Below are 8728 nucleotides of genomic sequence, written 5' to 3'. Positions count from 1 at the left end.
AGCAGACGTGTATAGCACGGTCAACCATGGAGTCAGAGTTTATAGCTCTAGACAAAGCAGGCGAAGAAGCTGAGTGGCTTCGCCATTTCCTCGAAGACATTCCATTATGGCCAAAGCCTGTTAACGCCATTTGCATATATTGTGACAACTTAGCTGCCTCAATGAGGGCTAAGAACAGTGTCTACAAAGGAAAGTCAAGACACATTAGGCGCAGGCATAACACTGTCAGAGAGTTGCTCACAAATGGAATAATTTCCATTGATTATGTAAAATCGAAAGAAAATCTAACTGATCCTTTGACGAAAGGAGTGACTCGTGAGCAAGTCAAATTTACATCGAAGGGAATGGGGTTAAAGCCTTTTAAATGACTTTTCCGGTGGTAACCAAACCTAGTTGACTGGAGATCCCAAGATCTAGGTTAAATTGGCCAACTGGCTGGAATAAGTCATAGTTGACACACTATGAAACTTTTAGTTTCTCCCCATGTTTCAGAAATTGAAGAGTGTGTCCTGTCGATGTTAAAGGGAAGGTTGATATCTTGATATGAGAGGAGTAGTGACAGGGTACTCTTAGTCAATGCTTCCCTATATGAGAGTAGAAGTGGGGTCGCTTCTATGAGAACTGTTCAATGGCTTGGGTTCTCTAGAGCTCTCATGAAATCCAGGATGCTGTCCAGGACCAAAATGGACACAATCGTATAGAACTCAATGGGTTAAGACATGTTGTGTGTGATGTCTATTGTCTCGATTTACCTTCAAAAGGATAGTTCAAGAGCTAGTCTCACTATTTCTTCGGTAAATTCGATAGACATTCACTAAGGAAGGTTCAAGTCCAAAAGACACCTTGTTGATGCATAACTTGTCTATTTGCTCTCAGTGAATTCATGTCGTTTTGATAATTTTTTGAGCACACACACTCATGTGGGGGATTGTTAGAAGTGAGTGTGTGTGTGTGTGGTTTTTTATCTTTATTTTTATTTTCTTTTCTTGCTTGGTCCCCAAGGTGTTCTAGATTTCCTTAGCCCCCAAGGTCTTCTAGAAATACTTGGCCCCCAAGTTCTTTTAAATTAGATTGGTCTCCAAGTTTCCTTCATTGCTAAGTTTATGGGGTGCCTATATATATTGGTTGTGTTGGCTCATTTTTGTGTGTGAAGTTTTCCATTTCTCCACAAGCTTTCAAGTTGTTCTCTCTTCTCAAGTTTTGCCTCTCATCTTGAGTTTTCTTCATTGAGAGCAAGCCCGTCTTGAGTTCTGCTAGCTTCGGTTGTTCGTGGCTGTCGTTCACCGAAGAGGTCGTTTCATCCTGCTGAGACAGTCGCCTTAGTCTGCTTGCTGCCGGTGCAGGGCGCTAACTGTCTTCAGGACAGCGCAAAGCGCGACTCGACCTACCTTTGTTCCTGTCTCTTCCATGTTCCAGAAACTAGTTCCTGATTCCTTGTTGTTCCAGTTGCAAGCATTGCTGTTCAATTGTTTTCTTCGCTTGGCTGTTTGGTCTGGTAACATCTTCTATTGTTCACATATTGTTGTTATTTATAAGTTCAAGTTGTTGCTATCAAGAAGTGTCTATTATTGTTTATATCTGTATTCAGCTGCTGTGGTCTGAAGATAAATATTGTAGTTTATGTTCCTGTACTGTAACGGGTTAGAACTACTTTCTTATATCAAGCAAGTCATTTTTGTATTACGTACGCATCTATACTCTCTGTATCCCTAACAGTAAGTACAACACAAAGTCTCTAAGAGGCCAAGAAGAGACCAAATCATTGATCGAAACTATGATACAAGTAGACTTGGCCAACAAGAACAGAGCTTGGAGTTGAATCTTCCCTCCCCAAGGTGAGGGCTCATTGAATGAAAGGTTAACAAGTTTCAATTCTCCTCTTCTCATAATGCATAGAGCATCATTGGCATGACATGTGAGTTTGCTTGTTGAGTGCATTTTACGGCTTTATTTTATGTAAATGTCATGAGGGCATGTTAGGGTTATGCACTTGAGATCTTAGACAAAAATGACCATTGAACGTTATTGTTATTGAAAAATTTATATTTGTACTTGGAGTCTTAAGATGTTAATACTTGTGAGTAGGAGTGATCGTTGACATAAGATCAATGCAAGAAACCTTCAAAACGTTGATACTTAATGGTAGGGATGTTCATCGATTCAATGATAAGATATCCTTAATCATAAGGACCTTAAAAATGTGAGAATAAAGTTTGGTGTTGCATTTCATATTTTGTGTTTGGACTTGCTAAGTTTGCAAAAGTATGATTGCATCTCCATCATTTTTAGATGCTCACAAGGGTATTTTGAGTATAAATCTCATTAGAAGACTATCAATTATAGTTTAATGTATTTAGTATTTGAATGCCACGTGATGCTACTGTTTGGGACTTAAATGTAATGATTAAAAGTGTAATGATGTGCATTGTATTATATTATTCTTAAAAACTACAATTTGCCAAACTTTTGGCGCAATAATCATTGAAAAAAGATTTTTTTTACATTTAATTACAAATTTTCTTATGCAACCTATCTAAACAGTCCAAAAATAGAACATTGTTGCAATTTAGTCTATTTTGGCGGATTGTTGGGAATTGTAGATAACATGTAAAATTGTGGAAAATTTTCACATGATGTGAAAATAGGTCTTGTTTCTAACTTATCACATGATGTAAAATCCGATTTCATGTCCGTTTGAGTTTTATATGAAAAGATATGTTTGATCTAATAAAAAAGTGGGGTGTAGTTGCTTGATTAGATTAATTGACTTTGAATCTAACTTAAGATGATCAAACTTTCACAAAATAAAATGAAATTTGGCTATATCATAGTTGGTCGAGTAAGTTTTCCAATGGTGCATAGATTGTATAAAAAGATAGAGGTTTAGTAACTAAAATATTTAAAATATCGAAACATATCACAAAAAACAACGTAACAGTGAATAGTCGACTTCATGAAATTTCTTGTAGGGATAATTGTTATCTCCTGTAGTTGGTATCTTTACACAAAGTCAACTTATGAGTGTAGTTGGTATCTTTATACAAAGTCAATTTATGAATGTTGTAGTAGTCACCAGGCTTGGATCTATAGGGAAATTAAAGAGTCCATTATCTAAGGTCCATAAAATATGTCAATTTAGAGGCTCATAAATTTGAAAAGAGATTTTCTATTTTATCTCTGTATCAAAATGACCATTTTACTCCCATATAAATCTCTCCCTACCTCCAAAAAAATCTGTAGAACGCAATAATTTCTCTGACAATTCTCTCTTTTTTCTTTCACTCTCCATTCTCCAACAATTTAATTTTATAGTTTGAAATCAAGACCCAACAAACATATTTAATTGGGTTTAATTATTTCTATTTTATTTGATAATTTAAATTTATAAACTCAATCATGATTAACTAGAATCTCTGGTAATAGGTTATGAGTAACTAGGATTTTATGTATTTATTGAGAAAAAATGCCCGAACAACTTGATTATGTAAATTTGATTGATATTTTTTCTTTCAAAACTACAAGGAGAGTAGTTTTTAATTGATCAATTAGAAAATTTTCGATTTTATTCTGATATGGTATAAATATTTTTTTTATATTTTATTATGAAAAATAAAATTTGAATGTATATTATGATTCGGGGCCCATTTTTACATTTTGACTCAGGGTTCCAAAATTTCAGATACGACACTGATAGTCACTATAAAATTTTTGGCAGTTGAAATACCAGTTTGAATGTTTTAAGAATTAAATTTCATTAAAATATTTTAAGTGGTACTTATCTCACATGATCCGTCGAGGAGCTTCCATGGGTGCATCCAAAGATGGCAAGGATACAAGACAGGAGATTGGTGTTGCTATGGCTAAGAATCGCGAGACCCTAATGGCGCTCCTTGATGAAGCAGCTAGGAAGGCTGGTGAAACACGGGGCCAAGTGAAGGCCATGATTGCTGCATAAGGGTCTGCATATGCAACACCCACATGTTGGGCAGATTGGCATGGGAGCTACATAAAGATGGCATAGAAATGATGCATTGCAGTCTTAAGGAACAAGGAGCCCCAAAGGATTCTAAGGGTACCTTACCTAGAAGATGTTGGACTATTCTTGGTTATTCTAGAAATGTCCTAATAAATCATTTTGGTTTCTTGTATCTTTTATATTATTATTTTAGTTTTTGAATGTATTTTTAATCGTCAACCTGCATACATTTATTTTATTTTTATTTTTTATTCATGGTTAGTGTATTATGCAACATTTCCTTTTTCAATTATAAATTAAAGACTAACAACATAACATTTAGGCGCTCTGACATATCTACTCAAATCGGTATTCAATGACTAACAAGGCAGTGTAGACGAGAAATAAAATACTTGCTCTTATATACAGAATCTGACCCACATGTATTAATGTATTATACGTACAAAAACTGAACCAAAACCCAGCTGCTGCCAGCGGGCAGCGCCAGGTTTTTGTGCGTGGGAAAGGAGCCTCGCTTAATAATTTCACAGCATTATTAACATGGCATGCGGACCTGCCAAATCCTAGTGCCCATTTACATTTCTCAAATCCGCACTCAATCAAACAAAAGAAAGTTTAGATATATAATGTGTGTGTTGGGGGTGGGGGTTGTAAATCACACTAAAAGATCACAAAATTTTGGTGTTCTAAATATTTTCATATTTTTATAATTTTATTTAAAAATTTTAATTTTGATAATAAGATTCCGATTTGATTGAGTAGTTGTAATTTTATTCACGATTCGGATCTAATTCGAAAGGCATATGCACTCGCTGACGTGGCACGTCACCTGACATTTTAAAATATTTTAAGTGGGCCATACATGCACACGTGTAAAAAATAAAAAAATAAAATAATATTATATATATAACATATATATATACACACAGAGAAAAAGGAAGCAAGTGGAAGACGGTAATGGCGACGGCTACAACGGTGTCAATTGATCTGGGTTTCCTCCAGCTCATGGCGATGACAACCAATTTGGAAGCTAGACCGACCACCGATCTGGGTTTTCTCCTACTCAGGGCCATCTCACAGAAAATGATTGAAAACCATTTGCTCTTATTAGCCGATAACGTCCTTTGCCAGCCGCCTCACTTTTACTGTCGGTTGCTTAAGTCAGCCCCATCAATGTTAGCAATTAGTCATTAAGATTCTAGATTCTAGATTGGCCTCCTTCCAAATCAACCTCCAGGCCATCGTTGTCACCATTGATGTCCTCCGCTTACCTTCATTCCCTCTATGTAAATATATATATATAACATATATATAGATGTTAAATATAACATCATTCTATTTATTTTTATTTTTTTACATGTGTATATATGAAGGCCATTTAAATTGCAAGATGGCATGCCAGGTGCACATGCCACTTGAATTGAATCTAGATTGTGGATAAAATTATAATTAATTGATCAAATTGAGACCTTATTACTAAAATTGAAATTTTTAGATAAAACAGTAAAAATGCAAAAATGTTAATTTTTTTCGTGCTAATAGCCTCTTTTTTTTTTATTATGGTCACTAAACTTTAATTCTTTGTAATTAGATCACTAATCTTTGAATTTTTTTTTTTTGTAATATGATCACATTTTAAGACTGCGTTCTTTTTGTTGTTTTCAAATTATTTTTAATTTTTAATTTTCTAAAATAATGAAAACACGTTCTCTTTGTTGTTTTTAAAAATGTATTTTAGAAAATAAAAAAATAAATTATAAAAAAAACTCAAAATAATAAAAAGTTGTTTTGAGTGTTTTCATTCAAAACAAACTTTAAACTCAAAACACATTTATTTATTCATATTTTGTTATTATAATAGAAAAAATATTACAAAATTCATTAACTTTAAAATGTATATTTTTTTAATAATATATTAACATTAAATATTTCTAATTTATTAAATAATTAAATTTATTAAATAAAATATCATTAAAAAAATATTTTCAAAATTTCAAAGAGAACGCGTTTTCTAATTTTCTATTTTGAGAAATAATTTTTTAAAATGACAAAGAGAACGTATTTTTAATTTTTTAAAAACAGACTATCAAAATAGAAAATTAAAAATAATTCAAAATTCAAAACTGAAAATTGAAAAGTAAAGAGAACGCAATCTAAATTTTTCAGCCAATCCTCTTTCGAAGTTGGTTGGTGATGTGGCACTGAGGTGCCAACCCAAAAAACCTCACATGCTGATTGTGTAATGAAAACCAATGAAATATTGCCGCGTCTCACTACACCCCAAAAACACTAATCCCCACTTTTCTGTGTCTTTGTATTTGCCGCTGGTTGTAATACCCCGAGAGCCCAGAGAAGTTAGTATATATCGAGGATAGTGTAAGAAAGGAAACAACACCAGCTGGATACCTTTTGGGCTGAATGTTGGCAAAGAACTCCCAAGTTAAGCGTGCTTAACCTGGGGTAATCCAGGGATGGGTGACCCCCCTGGGAAGTTCGTGTAGGTCCATCAGGGTAAGTTGTTCCGGTCCTTCCTATTGCTCGATGCGGGATGTTACAGGTGGTATCAGAGCCGACCCTTGGCGAAGGCGGTCCGATGAGGGCGGGGAGTGGCGCCGGGGCTTGAGGGCCTGTACAAGGAGCGGCTTCTGGCAGGCTTCTAGGATGGCAGCCCCAAGGGGAGAAGGTCTGGGACCAGTTGTAAGGTCACATGACGGGGACGTCATGTGTTTAAGGGGGGGAGAATGTAATACCCCGAGAGCCCAGAGAAGTTAGTATATATCGAGGATAGTGTAAGAAAGGAAACAACACCAGCTGGATACCTTTTGGGCTGAATGTTGGCAAAGAACTCCCAAGTTAAGCGTGCTTAACCTGGGGTAATCCAGGGATGGGTGACCCCCCTGGGAAGTTCGTGTAGGTCCATCAGGGTAAGTTGTTCCGGTCCTTCCTATTGCTCGATGCGGGATGTTACAGGTGACGACTCCTCTTCTCCATTGCCGTTACAACCCATTGTTACCGTCGTTGCAGTCGCTGCCGCCACTGACACCTCCATCGTCATTCGCCTCTAACGCAGCAGCCGCCACCGCCATCAACGCCTCCATTGCCATTCGAACCCACTGTTGCCGCCGCCCACTTCTCCCATTCTCTATCGTCGTTCGCTTTCTCTGTTTAATTTGTTTCCCAAAAAATTTTCCGTCTCCTTCTCCAAGCTAATTGGGGGTTCTACCTTGTCTTGGAATCCATTTGTAGGAGCGTCATCTTGGATCAATCGACGTGGCAATTCTACTTTCTCGTCACATACATTTAGATAAGTCCCTGCTTCAGAAACAGTTTCTTTTGATTTATTTATTTCGCAGCCATCTAGTAAACCATATATTTCTTCCTTACCTTCACCATTTGCGATGGAGAAGGGAAGAAGTTGTTGACAGCGACAGTGGGTTCGAACGACGATGGAGGCATTGGCAGTCGCGGCTGTAATGGCGACGAACGATGATGGAGACTTCGATGGCAACGACGACAGCTACATCGAAGGCGAACGACGATGGAGAAAGGAAAGAGTCATCGACGACAAATATAGGGAGAGAGAGAGAAGGGTTTTTTAAGGGTTGTAGTGACACATGGCAAAATTTCATTGATTTTCATCGCATGGTTGGCATGTGAGATTTTTCGGGTAACTACATTAGCACCACGCCACTAACTCCGGTAGAGAGCTTGTCGAAAAATTTGAAATGTGATCACATTACAAAAGATTTCAAAGATGATTTCACATTTCAAAAGATTTCAAAGATTATAAATCACATTGTAAAGAATTAAAATTTAGTGATCATAATAGAAAAGTTTTGTAATTTTTAGTATGATTTACCTTATAATCATTATATAAAATTTGATTTAAAAAATTTCTAAACATGATATAAAATATAATTATTTTATTAAAGCAAAATATATTTAGAGCTTTTTGAACTATTACAAAATATGATTTTTGATCCCTTGTGTTCATGTTTATGATCCTCCAATTAATATTTTAGGTCATGTTTAGTTGAAAAGTTAATTAAAAGTAAACAGAAAAGTTAATCATAATATCTTAATGACTTTATATATATGGGACTCCCTGAATTATTAAAAAATATAATATTTTATCCATATCATGCTTACTGTTCGTGCCATATCAGAACCCAATACATACCAAATCAGGTCCACAGACAACAAAACCCAAATAATTTTTTAGATGATTGGAAGAACAGAGATTTGAGTGTATGAAGACGAAGATGAACCTGTCAATGCTTCCAAGAACGACGAGGACGAATACAATGGAGAAAGGCAACTACTTAGCCCATGTTTTTTTTTTTATTGTTTTCAGCCCCTCTTCAGTTTTTAATCTTTTTAAAATAATAAAAATGTATTTATTTTTATATTTAAAAAAAAAAACAACAAAAAGTCATTTTGGTTGTTTTTATCACAAACACGCTTAAAATTTTTAAAACACAAAAAACGCTACAAATAAAAAGAACATGTTTTTAATAATCTAAAAATAAGCACTCAAAATTAAAAACTAAAATACAAAGAGAACATCTCCTTGATCAGAGCTAGAGAAGAAGAATACTTAAAGATGACAAAGACAACAATGGAGTGATGACGAAGCGAAGATAGAGCAAAGGCGATCTAACTAATTGGAAGAGAATCAGCCTTTCTGGCTCTTCCACCGTTTGGGCTCGGACGAGCAATCCAAGGATTTTTTTTTTTTTTTTTTTCAATTCC

This window comes from Diospyros lotus, chromosome 5 (assembly GCF_014633365.1).
Source record: "Diospyros lotus cultivar Yz01 chromosome 5, ASM1463336v1, whole genome shotgun sequence".
Lineage (NCBI taxonomy): Eukaryota > Viridiplantae > Streptophyta > Magnoliopsida > Ericales > Ebenaceae > Diospyros > Diospyros lotus.
Note: the sequence above shows the minus strand (reverse complement) of the source record.